This window comes from Bidens hawaiensis, unplaced genomic scaffold, assembly GCF_021521415.1.
Source record: "Bidens hawaiensis isolate Kalapana, Puna unplaced genomic scaffold, B.hawaiensis_p1.1 tig00002186_1, whole genome shotgun sequence".
NCBI classification, from domain to species: domain Eukaryota; kingdom Viridiplantae; phylum Streptophyta; class Magnoliopsida; order Asterales; family Asteraceae; genus Bidens; species Bidens hawaiensis.
Window position 1 is genome coordinate 3,662,172 of NW_027491117.1, and position 15,109 is coordinate 3,677,280.

Genomic DNA, 15,109 nt, shown 5'->3' on the forward strand with positions numbered 1-15,109 from the left:
GAAAATTCGAATTCGAGGTCGGTTTTATGATTCCCCTTGCCTTTTACACGTTAATTGATCCTTATATTGCGTGCATTGATCGAAAAACGTCTTGTTATAGGCTAACCGGGTGGCTGTCCAATTGAGCTTTTCTGGGACTGTTTTGAGTGAGGTTTTCGCATCAAAATCCTACTAGGTATGGCATGTACATCATATTATAATTTCATGGCCATTGGAGGTGTTTAGGTCGGTCAATTAATTTTAGTTTGAAAACTAGGGTTATCGGGTGTAGAATTGTCAATTGTTGAGTTTGATGCGTTAATTGATCGAATGACCAACCGAATCAGTTTGCATGGCTCTAGGGCGGTTTAAGGGCTGTGGAAAAATTAATTTTTTATTGCTCGGGGCTGATTTGGTTGGTGGTTGATCAATCGAGTCGGCGGTGCTCGAATTGTCGTTTAAAAATTGAATTGGGAGTTGTAAAAAGGAACCGTCAACCCTATCAACTCGGGTGACATAATTTTGAAGAATAAAAAGGTTAAGATGGGAATTTGGTCCATTTGGGGCTGATTTGTTTGGAAATTGGTTTTAAGGTTTAATACGCGCGTATTCAACTCGATTTTATTAACGACGGGTGAGTTGTGCATCATGGTTAGCCCCAACCATGATCAAAGGGTGGATTTGTTTAATTGAAAGGTTTTAGGTGCTGAGGTAAAGCATTGGGCCTTGGGCCAAAGTGTTGGGCCTTATGAACCCGCTGCATTTCGGTTTGAGCAACGCACCGGCTGCGTTCATGGATCTTATGAACCTGGTGTGTAGGCCGATGCTCGAGCGTTCGGTTATTGTGTTCATCGATGACATTCTTGTGTAACGCCCGCTAATTTATCGGTTTAAAGATTGCCTGCAGAGTATGTATGATTTCTTGGGATTTGTCTAGCATCTTTCGTTGACCCGACCATCTTCCAGTACGTTAATTTATCTAACCTTTTTCCCCAAGTTACCACATCCCTTAAACTTCGAGGGCTAATGCGTAACATCTAATTTATATCATAAAACTTGGATTAACCTAACCCTAACCCACTAGCGGCGCCGATCGCAAGGAGAACCCCCCCCCCCCCCCCCTTCTTGTTTTTCTTCTGCCCAGCCAAGTTTCAGCCGTGAAAATTACAATTGCAGGTCGGTTTTATGATTCCCCTTGCCTTTTACACGTTAATTGATTCTTATATTGCGCGTATTGATCGAAAAACGTCTTGTTATAGGCTAACCGGGTGGCTGTCCAATTGAGCTTTTCCGGGACTGTTTTGAGTGAGGCTTTCGCATCAAAATCCTACTAGGTATGGCATGTACATCATATTATAATTTCATGGCCATTGGAGGTGTTTCGGTCGGTCAATTGATTTTAGTTTGAAAACTAGGGTTATCGGGTGTAGAATTGTCAATTGTTGAGTTTGATGCGTTAATCGATCGAATGACCAACCGAATCAGTTTGCATGGCTATAGGGCGGTTTAAGGGCTGTGGAAAAATTATTTTTAATGCTCGGGACTGATTTGGTTGGTGGTTGATCAATCGAGTCGGCGGTGCGCGAATTGTCGTTTAAAAATTGAATTGGGAGTTGTAAAAAGGAACCGTCAACCCTATCAACTCGGGTGACATAATTTTGAAGTATGAAAAGGTTAAGATGGGAATTTGGTCCATTTGGGGCTGATTTGTTTGGCAATTGGTTTTAAGGTTTAATACGCGCGTATTCGACTCGATTTTATTAACGGCAGGTGAGTTGTGCATCATGGTTAGCCCCGACCATGATCGAAGGGTGGATTTGGTTAATTGAAAGGTTTTAGGTTTTGAGATAAAGCATTGGGCCTTGGTCCAAAGTGTTGGGTCTTGGGCCAAGTTGTTGGGCCTCGAGCCAAAGTGTTGGGCTTGAACGGCCCATTAGGCAAGTGTGTTCTTACCGTCTAGTTTAGTGATGCGTTGTGTACAATTTACAGGCCTTTACTTGTGAGTGTGCAGTTAGGGACTTCCTAGCCCGTTGCAGGTATTCGGTTGATTTAAGGTGAGTTATTGATGCCTCGTTTAACTCTTTTTAAGTTTTGGGCTAGCATGCACACCTACGCGATTTTGCTTGATGAAATGTTTTAAACGATTTTACATAGGCTTGCTAGTATTGGTAGGCCTTGGAATGTTAAAGAATGTGTGTATGTGTATATATATATATATATATTAGAATGGCTAACATTTGGCGAATGTTGTAGTCGTCTCGACTACTGAATGTTGCGTATGCCTACTTTGTGTTTGCATGCGCTGAATGTTACGTGTTTGGGTTGTACATTTGCTCGACCCTGAATGTTATTATTGAATGTTATATATATATATATATATATATATATATATATATATAGGAATGTACGTATAGAGATGTTTATGCGTAAGGATGATTATTTATTGAATGTGATGACCTAACTGATATAATTCCATTTACAGTTTTAAAACCGTTGGAATGATTATTAAGACTTTTGTTACTTATTTAAAACTTAAACTCACTCAGCTTAAGCTGGCTTTGTGTGCATGTTAGTGTGAGTTTCAGGTTAGGAATAGGATGCCTTATCGCTTGGACGTGCACGAAGCTACTTGGACGGTGAAGAGCATACGGGATTTGAAGATTTTATTATTAAAACATTTATTTTTAAAAACTTTTATTAAAGATAATTATGTTGGTTTTGGGCAAAATTCCCGGGTTTTGGGAACTTCTTTTGTTATTTACGTTTTCCGCCGAATTATACTCTGTGATGTTCATTTTAATGAAAAGAATTGTTTTTAAGTTTAATTATTTTTACGAGTGTTTTGAATGATTACCAACTATGATGTTCCTGGGGTTCGGGGCCTTACATCTTGTGTATTCCAAAAGTGAATCCGATCACGCCGGTAATCTCACGGAAGTTTTGGAATCTTGCGAAAGAACAAGTTGTACGCGAAATTTTCTAAGTGTTCTTTTTGGTTACGCGAGGTTCAGTTCTTGGGTCATGTTATTAACCCGAGTGGTATTTTTGTTGACCCTGCAAAGGTGGAAGCCGTAAACGAATGTGAATCTCCTAAGTCTCCGTCCGAAATCCGTAGCTTTCTGGGCTTGGCGGGGTATTATCGTCGCCTCATTCCCGACTTTTCGAAAATTGCTTCGTCATTGACCAAGTTGACCAGAAGAGTGTTAAGTTTGTTTGGGGTACCGAGCGGGAGGAGGCTTTTCTCGAATTAAAGAACATGTTGACGCATGCTCCGATTTTAGCGTTACCCGATGGCACTGACGATCTGGTTGTTTATTATGATGCCTCTTACCAGGGGCTTGGGTGTGTTCTGATGCAGCGAGGCCGAGTCATCGCTTATGCCTCACGGCAGTTAAAGCCTCATGAGGCGAATTATCCTACCCACAATTTGGAGCTGGCGGCGGTTGTGTTTGCGCTTAAGTTGTGGAGACATTATTTGTACGGTGTCCCTTGTGTTATCTATACCGATCATAAGAGCTTAAAGTATTTCTTCGAACAAAAGGAACTGAATATGCGGCAGCGTCGATGGCTGGAGTTGATTAAGGATTATGATCTGGAGATTATGTACAATCCCGGTAATACTGAAACAAGTTCCCAAAACCCGGGAATTATGCCCAAAACCGAATTTCAATGTATTTAGTAATAATTGAAAAGAACAGTGTTCATTAATAAGACTTTCCGACTAGATATGCCTTCAAACGTCCAATTAGCCTCGAGCACGTCCAAGCGGTAAACATCCTCTTCCTAACTTGAAACTCACACTAACATACACACAAAGTGAGCTTGAGCTGAGTGAGTTCAAGTTTTAATAATTGACATTTATATAAATCATTCCAAGAGTATAAAAATAAAACGGGATATGAACAGTTAGGTCATCTTAAACGATAAGTAGTCATACTTATATATATCTATATAATCACATCTTTATGAATAACATCCAAGTAATAACATCAGGGTCGAGCACACGTACAACCCAAACACGTAACGTTCCATCCAACGTATGCAAACACAAAGTAGGCATACGCAAACATCCTTAGTCAATAACGACTAATTAACATCACCAATTATTGGCCATAAAATAACACATGTATAAACATACGTACAAACATACATAAAAATCATCCCAAGGCATACTCTACACAAGTAAGCCCTTGCAAAATAATTTAAACGGTTCATTAAGCAAAATCAGCTAGGTGTGTATGCTAGCCCTAAGCTTGAAAAGAGTGAAAAGGGGCATCATGAACTCACCTTACACGAAGCACTAAGCCACCACGAGCTAGAAGGCCCCTAAGTAATTCCATAACTCACGCGCCTGTTGGATTATATACAATAGTTACTAACGACACCGAATGGACTCGTTTATCCTACGAGGCGTTCTAATAAGGTTCAAGTTACCTAAAGCCTCAACCTCACCAAGTTCGATTAAAACAGCCCCGGGGCCTTATATTTACCAAAACGACCCATAGTTACTTCCGAGAACAAAGAATTCCCAAATTACCCTCGGAAGCACTAGGTGAGACTAATACGTGCGTTTAAGAGTTGTTTAGGCAATTAACATCCAACTTACCCCGTGTGGACCCAATATGATAAATTCACAGCCAAAAAGTCCACAGACGCTACACGAGTTGAATGGGTCGGTAACTCGCAAGCACAACGCACCAACGATTCAATAAATGCGAATTCGCGCTGTACCGACTCGTTTGAGTAACTGACAACCAATTCAGCCCCATTATTTTTAAAAATCAGTTTCTTACAGCCCACAACTCATACCGAGGCAACAACATTCGAATTGGTTGTTGGTTCTCTCAAACAACGCGCTAGACATCACAATTCACAAACTAGTCGACCGAATTCTAGTTTCACATCATCAACGATTGACCAACCTAACGAATGCCAAAATTCACGATACTCAAGTATGATATACAAGACATACCTAGGAAGATTATGGAGAAAAAACCTTAACCAAAACAGCCCCGAAAATGCTTGAATGGACAGCCACCCGGTAAGCCTAAAACATGCAATTTAACGATCAATAGCGAGTTATAATGATCAATTAATGTGTGAAAGACTTGAGGGAACATGGTACTAACCTTCAATTGAAGTTTTACACCGTAATCTTGGCTGAAAAAAAGAAAAATGAGGGTGGGGGTGGGCTGCTGATCGCCGATCGGACAAGGAGAAAGGGAGAGTTAGGGTTTGTTTATGATATAAAAAATCTTACACTCTAGCCCCTCTAATTATAAAGAAGTAACATCTTGATTGAAAAGTTAAATAATTTAAGGTACCGGAAAGATGAGAAGGTCATCGAGGAATGCCGGATAACTCCCGAGAATTGTACATACTTTACAAGATTTAAATCATTAAACCGAAAGTGACGGGCGTTACAATTTACTTTATAGGTTTCAAGAACAGCAGAATCCCAAAATTGTTGTATCCATCGTAGATATATATTGACTTGATCATTTAGGGCGTAGGCAATAGGACTCAGTCTCAGTCTCAGCAACTTAATCATATTTTTGAAGTCCTCGAATTCTCCCATGGCTTTGGTTCTCATTCGCAAATTATGAGTTAACAGAAAAGTGTGTAGAGAGCTGTCGTATGCCGTCGTCTTGAAACAGGGGTGTTAGGGTTTTTGTTTGTGTGAAACAGCGATGAAAACTGTGTGAAGTTGCATAAAGAATTTATTGTACACGAATTGGCGCTTCAGTTTCACAAAACGCGGGAAAAATAAACTAGTGAAATGTAGTGAATTTACAACGGTTGTTGACAAAAGACCATTATTATTTGTAGGATACCCATAAAACCGTTCTATATTGTAAACAATACACGGGGTAACCATTATTTTTTCACCAATTCCACCGGTTTGTTTGCAAACTATAATAAGTATGCATACATACATACATACATACATACATACATACATACATAGATCTACATGCATGCATACATACATACATATACATGCATGCATGCATGCATGCATGCATGCATACATACATACATACATACATACATAGTAACAAAGAGATACTACACATACATAGATGCATAGTAACATAGAAGTTACTACACATACATACATGGATACATGCAATTAAGCAGCATACCACAAGCACATATACATGCATGCATGCATACATATACATACATATATACATACATACATACATGCAATTAAGCAGCATACCACAAATGTATATACATACATGCATACATGCATACATATATACATAAATACATACATAACAAAGAGATACTACACATACATAGATACATAGTAGCATAGAGTTACTACATATACATAAATAGATACATGCAATTAAGCAGCATACCACAAATATACATACATGCATACATACATACATACATACATACATAAATGCATGCGTACATATAGTAGTTCATAAATACATAAATACATACATAGTAACAAAGAGATACTACACATATATAGATACATAGTAACATAGAGTTATTACGCATACATACATACATACATACATACATACATACATACATACATGTTTTTTTATAAGTTACAGGTACTCATTACTATATACATGTTTTTTTTAAATCATGTATAGTTGATATAGAAATTAATATTCTTTTTCAACTGATGGATTTTGGTGAGTGGACAGGCAAAACTATCATATGAAACACTACGAAATCAGATAAGTATTATTATTATTATTATTATTATTATTATTTATTACTTTATAGTTTATGAATTTACTATTATCTCAACATCAATTATAGGTGATAAACTTAAAACAAATTTGTTAAAACTTTAGCTCACTATATATTATACAAAAAATTTTGATGAGGGGTCAAGCAATGTAGCTATATGAAACACTACGAAATCATATAAGTATTATATTTATTTTTTTTTTGATTAATTTATAGTTTAATATTTGTTATAACTTTATCTCAATATCTATTGTAGGTGATGAACTTAAAGCCCCTTCCCTTTCATCAATTGAAGATTATGAAAATTTGCTTTCTATTTGGTGTATATCATGATTGTATTAGGGAATATATATTGAAATGTATATTCTTGTGGATGAATAAATATTTTTATTTTTATTGAAATGTATATTCTTGTGAATTAATTAATATTTTTATTATATATATTGTAACTTTAATATTTGTTATAACTTTATCGCAATATCTATTGTAGCTGATGAACTTAAAGCCTCTTCCCTTTTATCAATTCAAGATTATGAAAACTTACTTTCTATTTGTTTATATCATGATGGTATTAGGGAATATATAATTATATATTGATTTGTGTACATCATGATTGTATTAGGGAATATGGTTAGGTTCAAATAATAAGTTTAATTTTCCTAAGAAGGCTAAGAAGGTGGGTATTTTAGTCTACTACTTTAATATTAAAAACTCACTAACTTTAATCTTAAAAACCCACTTACATTAATCTCAAAAACCACTTACATCTTCACTAATCTCCTACAATGTAAGGCCCCGATCCCGGGTGCCCTACTTTTGCTCGGGTTGGATTTACTCATTCACATAGTTCAATAATCAGAGTTAATTAAAACCATACTGGAATATAAAATCAATCATTCTTACAAAACATAAGTACTTTGTTTTAAGCAAAATAACATAAGTCTTTAACTTTTAACATAAATAACACGTGATTCTTCTTCTCTTAAATGTCAGTCTTCATTCATTTGCCACGTGTCTCCCTCTAAGCAAGCTGCCTTATTCTATTCACCTGCGCACATACTAAAAGTCGGCTATGTTGAGTGAGTTCTAGTTAATCAATTAACATACAATACTTTCACGTTCATACTTATACGCGTCCGGAGATAAGTTTTTCATACTTTACTTACTATTACTCATTCATACATACTTTACGTACATATATACGTACTTACATATTTTCTTTCATAATTCCCTATGGCATACCTTAAACTATTTTAATTATACTGTCTCAGATATTATCAGGGTCTGGTCCCTCTATCTCAGATATTATCAGGGTCTGGTCCATTTTGTCTCAGATATTATTTGGGTCAGGTCCCTTCTATCTTAGATATTATTAGGGTCTGTTCTCTCCTGCCCCGGTCTCAAATATTATTAGGGGTCTCAAATATTATTAGGGGCTGGTCCCTCCTGTCTCAAATATTACTAGGGTCTGGTCCCTCCTGTCTCAGATATTATTAGGGTCTGGTCCCTTTTTCTTGCATAACCATAAAACCATACATGTCCCGTCAATCGTCCATACATTCATTTCATACGTTTGTTATCATACGTGTATACTTTACATATCTTTTAATCGCATATATAAATATATATACGCACATTCTTACAATATTCAATAACAATAACATTCAATACATAATCATCCACATATCATACACTTATCACTTAGATAAGTGTATTGGCAATCACATAAGACTATGCACATAGCCCCGAAAAACGTCACAGAAAAAGGGGCTAGAACTCACCTGAAGACGGTTTCTCTCGGAGTTAATAGTGATGCCTCTCTTCAATTAGGCACGGCTAACTATTTAACAAATTACATGTATCAATTTCCTCGTTCTACTACCCCGAACTTACAAGTTAACGAAACCCTTAACGAACCGGGGGGTTTGGCTTGAAAACGCCCGACTCAAACCATTCGAGTCGAATCTGCCATTCGAGTCGGATCTCCCATTCAAGTCGGATCTCCCATTCGGCTCGTTTAGTTCCGGCTTAGCTCGATTTGGGTCCTATTTTGTCACTTCTTGCGTCATGTTATGCCCGGTTTATCGTTAGGACAAGTTTCAGGCTATAACAACTCCATTTCCTTGCTCGGTACGACCCAAACAACACTTTTTCAAACCGACTAAACCCAAGTAACTTTCTTACTTTAAAGTTCACACTTTTCTTTTTTAGCAAGACCCGATTCATCTAAATCTTTGAATCTTACACAATCTAACACAAAAACCTAATTTTTAATCTACAACATACCTTTAAGATTTGGCTTGGTTTTCGATTTTGAACTACTTGCAAATCTGGACGGGTTTTCTTGTTGCTTGGGTAAGGATTAACTTGCTACACCTTAGACCTTGGATGAAATATGGAAGGAAAGGGAGGGTGTATTTGTGTGTGTACAGAGAGAGTATGTGTCTGGATGTTGAAGATGGATGAATGAGGATGTTTGGAGTTTTTAGGGAGAGTAGGAGCTTAAATACTCCCAAGCTCATGAACCTTAAGCCCATAACCATTTTCAAGTCCATATAACGAATCTAAACTTAACACTCCGTCCCTTGATTATTTGCCCGAAATAAATCATGACACACAATAAATAAATAAATATATAAGATTCTCTTATTATAATATTCTTAAAAACACGGATGTTACATACAACCACCACCACTCCACCGCTCACTGCCACCACAACTGTCACCCACCGCCACCACCTCGCTGGAAAAGTCACTGGAAATTTCGCAGGAAATTTTCACTAGAAAAGTCGCCAAAAAGTCATCGAAAATAGTCCCCGAAGAAGTCATCGGATTTTCACGCCAGAAATTTTCACCATAAAAGTCGCTGGAAAGTCATTGAAAATCCCCATAAAATTTTGCCCAAAAAGTCGCCGTAAACAGTCATCGGAAAAACACACAATGGAGAACACCATGAAAAACACTATAAAACCACAATGTTAAAAACACGATGGAAAAAACACAAAGAAAAAAAATATAATGGCAAAAACACAATTATATACACACTGAAAAAAAAACACTATAAAAAAACACAATAACAAAAATACAATGAAAAACACAATTGTATAACACAATTTTGGTAAGACGCAATTTATAAAGAAAAACACTAATATTTTTTTACATAACCATATGGTACTCATATTAAAGATAAAAAAACGCTGCTCGTTATTATGGTGATTTTTTCTTATTAAAAAAATGTTGTATAAAAAAGTTATGGACGCTTTAAAATGATTGGAGAATAGGTATGTGTCTTGCATATGGAGAGAGAAAGTCAGCAAATGTGTTATTCATTTTATGCTCTCCCCTTATTTCACACTTGATTTCCCCCTAAACTAATTTCAATCGTCCTTTTTTCAAAACCAATGCACTAGATTACTTCGTATCCATCCTATAAAACCACACTTACTATTATAACCTAACCGTTAGGGAATATATAATTATATATTGAAATGTATATTCTTGTGGATGAATAAATATTTTTACTATATATATTGTGCCGTTTCGATTATATATACTATTTACTATTGTATTAAGCACCTTGTATTTACTATTTACTATATTGAAAAACAAAACGATTCACGACCCGTTGTGTAAACAATTATGGAAACCGGTTTTGTGCCTGTTGTTACAACATCGGTTTTTTTAACGTCAGTTCCGTTGTATTTAGTTTACAACGGTTTTTTAACGTTGTAATTTACAAATATATATGCCGGTTAGAGGCCAGCTGTAAAATTTTAGCACCACTGTTAAGTGTTAACTACCGTCTAGATATAACACACCGGTTGTTGAATCGTTTTAAATATCAGATTCCATCTTTTGCAATGCAACATATATAAAGGTTTACAGACCGTTTCAAAAACACTAAATAACTGTTTTAAATGGCCTTTTTCTGTACCACTGGAACCAATTTCCGATAAAAAAAATTAGCGCTGAACACTCTTAGCCCGCCGCAAAACCAAAACAAACACCCATTGTTTGATTTGAATAATCCTCCTCAAGTCGCCGATCGCCGCCAACCGATTATCGATTTCTTGAACTTGACTCTGATACCAATTCAAGTCCCGAATCGATAATTAAACACGAATTAAACGACTAACTCTCGTTTATATTAATCAGAAAATATAACTCTAAAAACTTATTACAACTCTCAAACTCTAACTCGGTTTAACTCTTGGCGAACCCTAACTTCATTGCATCTCATTTTTTTAGCAATCTCTAACTTGATTGGCCTATTTATAATGTTAACTCAACTTAGCTAATAAAAAAACTAATAGCCCTAACTTAGTTATCAAGCAACCCATTAACAATCCCTTTTAATTTTTGGGTTGGATTATACACTCAGACGAAACAACAATTGAGCTAACACATGGCACTCAAACGAGAGATGATTGCTTCAAGTTTGGATGACTGCCAAAGAGGTAATCACAAATATATTCAAACTCTAAATAAAAATAAACTTACACATTCAAATATTAAATTCGAACGCAAAATAATAATAATATTTATCAAAGTTTAGACCTCGTGTCTTAAATATTCTTCTTAACCTAAAGAGTGTTTGAAAGACATCTTTTGATATGTCTACGATGCAGGGCCTGTGACTGGCCTAATGTACTTAAAAGTTAAAACATGTAAATATGTCTTTGCATTATGCAGCTCCCTATTTTGACCAATTACCTGAAAGAATGTCTCATTTCTCACGAATTCGTGGTTAATTAGCTTTTAAAGTGTCTACTTTACATACATGTGTACGTAAGCATGTACCTTGATCTTCATAATTATATCTACCTAAAACCTTTACCACCTCATGCAAGCATGTGCAACATGATATGTAAAGGTGCCATGTGCACAACGTTGAAAGGACTTGGGCGGTGTCTTTTTGAAATTAATTTTGATAACTTAGTTTTTCAATCTCAAAACGCGACATCAGGTTAATAGGATAATGAGGGCCTAGGTTGGCATTTCTAATGCAGAACCTGAGAAGGGGGTCATAATGACATTTTGAGTAGTTGGGAATTGGGATTCACTTAAAATCAAATGAGAAAATAGAATATACATTTTGAGTAGTTGAGACACTTGATCAAGACTATTCTATTATCTTCTACATCGAATTGGTCTAGGTCGATGTAGGAATCTATTCACTCTAGTTTCACCTTGCCGACAACTCTACAACATATTCTATACCCTTGGAGGATCCTTTCCTATACCAAAGCACAATTGGTGAATCACAATATCTAATATCGTCATTCAGAGATTGTCTACATTGTCAGTAAGGTGTCTTAATTTCTTTAGGCGCGTATTGACCATCACTAGATCATTTTTAAGCATATCCTCAGTACCTTAAGGCCATTGCAACTCATAGCTTGACTATTCACCAATCTATTAGCCTCATTATTCATGTCTATGCAGATGCTGACTCGACTTATTACCCAGATGACTGCGCTGCACCATAGGATATAATGTTTGTTTCTTAGACCCAACTTAGTCCGTTGGATTTCCAAGAAACATCATAAGGTTTCTCGTTCTAGGATTGAAGCAGAGTATCGTGTAGTTTCCCATTCAGCATTCATCATTGTTGGATTACCTCCATGATCCATGAGCTAATATTTCTCACTAGTCTACCCTCACTATGGTGTAATATCATTAGAGCCACACATTTAGCAACTATTCTAGTGTTGCATCAGCAAACAAAACATTTGGAGGTTGGCCTGCATTTTATCCGAGTGGTTGTAGCTCATCTCTGGGTTCGGTATATTCCAAGTTCAGATTTTTGATCTATTGACAAAAGGACTAGATTTTCTCCGCTCCAAGCTTCAGATTGCTATTCACCTTTTGGTTGAGAGACGTTACTATTATTGTAACTTATGATGCATATATTTATGGCACCTGTAATTAAGTAATTTTCATTGTCTTGTTTTTGTGAAGAACTCATTAACCACTTCCATTAGAATATGCCTCTTAAACTCATTCGGGCTATGCTTTATTCTATAATTTGTTGAGACTTCTTCTTCTATATAAGTTCATTAACATAATAATATACAACAATATCCACATGGAGACGGTATTACTCATAGTTAAAGTAATGCAAAGCATCTTTCGTTAGAGAAGAAAAAATAAGCCTGCTAAAAAGTATCCACATGGAGACAATTTTCAATACTGTTGAAACAATTTCATCTCAAGCTTTATTCTTTATTAGTTATTACACTGAAACCCATTAAAGTGTGAAATGATTCAAGATTTTAAAACTGTTTCTCTAGGTATCTTTAACCACACTACATCCAAATCAAACTTGTAACTAAAATGCCTATTATCTCCCTTTTGTCCCACACAACGGGGCCAAAGTGCAGGCCCTCCGGTGGTGCTCCTCTTCGCTTATTACTTCCCTTGGCCTGAAAACCCTCGCGCATTCCAGTAACTCACCAAGATCCGCAAATAAAGACTCGTCTTCATCTCGAATTGAGAATATCAAAGCCATGTCCGCATCACAAACTATGTCTCCAACAAGCAAAGGACTTTCTAGCATGGTTTCCGTTTCTAAACCCGAAAACCACCCAAATTGATCTGTGCTTGTCACAAAAGGACCAACCGGAAGGTTTGTGAGCTCCGGTTCGGGTATGGATTCCTTGCTGAAGTGTGGGGAACCCGAATCTTCCTCTTGGTCATCGGTGTTGGAAATTTCTTCTTGGGTGGTGGTGGGATTAGAGGCTGCTGGTGGTGATAAGGTGGAGATCTTGTGGTGATTTTGATTGTTGTTTCTTGATGCCGGCCAAGAATGGTTGTGATCACATGAGTATGTCACAATCACCATTGTGGGATCTGCGCGGTTCCTCTCGACTTGTTTTCTTGCTGGACATCCTTTTGAACTACTACATCTATAATAACCTCTGCCAAAATAATCATAATATTAATAATTGAGGCCTTTTGGTTTCTTTATCCTTGTTTGTCTTGCTACTATCAACTTAAAAACATTAATAAATTTGTACATATGAACTTACTAAATAAATTTGTGTGTGTTAAGGTAACTTACCGAGGATAAGGTGAGCCTTTGATAGGTTTCTGGCCGTATTTTCTCCATGTCCAAGAATCAGAAGGTGGAGCATTTACTTCACTCTTAAGCCGAGATCCTTCGATTTCTGATACTGGGACCGAGATGACTCATTTTTGTAACGAGCGTTTACTATAGCAAATCAAAACAACATATGCTATATCAACTCAACAGTTGTGGAATTTGTTTTTGACTATGTCATAGAAATTTTATGTGTATTGTGTGTTTTACACCAAAAATAGACCAACCTTTTATGGGATGAAGTGGAAGTGTTCTTGGTGTCATTAAACACTCCAGAAAATGGCAAATCCTCGCTGTTTTCTGGCGAGTATTCATGATCTTCTTGATCTACCACGAGAGAGCCGAATCTACGACATTCCATGATCTGATTTCCCGATAACTAGCGCTTTGAACTCGTATGTGATCTTGGGACGCGTTCTAGATATTTACTCTTGTGTTTGTGCCGATATTTATGCATAGCTAGCGTGTTGGTGCAAATGGACTAATGAGTGAAGTTGTGTGTGTGAGAGAAGAAGAAAAATGGATGAAGATGATGAACAAATGAGTTGTGGTCCAAATAAAACTTATGGGCCCAAATGTCGACGGATGAGCAATTGGATATTTTTTATAGTGGACGTGCAAGAAGGTGTGGAAAATAAATCCAAACTCCAAACAAGAAGGGGTTGTTGCTTATTTCAATTTTATTATAATAGTATATATAATAATGTATTGAAAGGGACTTCTTAAATTGGATCTATATTAAATACATTCAGCTATATGACTTTGCCATATCCTTTCTCTTTCTTACCTACGTTTGTTTAATATACATCCAGTTGTAGATTTTTTGAATATTAATCTCTATTTGAATGTTTATAAATTAATCATCAGGATTCACGATCGTACAACATTTTGAGGTACAAAATATCTCGTACTACATTTGAGATATTACTTCTATTTGACATCAATTTATAGCCATTAACCATAGACTTATCCAACAAATTTCATTCCGTTAAGAGCATTATTTAATTTGTCGGAAACATGATGAGTGCATTGCTTGTTACGCTTTAACACAAGTGGATCAAGATCAAAGAACACCAATACACCAACACACGATTTGCTCAATGAGCGTTTTCTGTTTATTACTTCGACTCACGAATGAAAGAAAACAAGAACTAGATACTTAGAAAATAAAACTAAAGGGTTTATATAACACCCCTTACAATCATACTCCTAACCATTACGTACTAGAAATTCAAAATTCAAAACTTAAACAAACTTATTCAAAACTAATAAGATAACTAAACCAAACTTAATCTCCAAGTTA

At 36.4% G+C, this 15,109-nt stretch overlaps 1 pseudogene across 1 annotated transcript; it reads right to left on the minus strand.

Annotated features, from left to right (window-relative positions):
* Window positions 1-12,929: 12,929 nt before the first annotated feature.
* Window positions 12,930-14,478, minus strand: LOC143610205 (putative WRKY transcription factor 65; annotated as a pseudogene). Its single transcript, XR_013149552.1, has 3 exons — window positions 14,034-14,478; window positions 13,768-13,917; window positions 12,930-13,624 (listed from the first exon to the last, which is right to left on the minus strand). The product of XR_013149552.1 is annotated as a putative WRKY transcription factor 65 (transcript).
* Window positions 14,479-15,109: the final 631 nt, after the last annotated feature.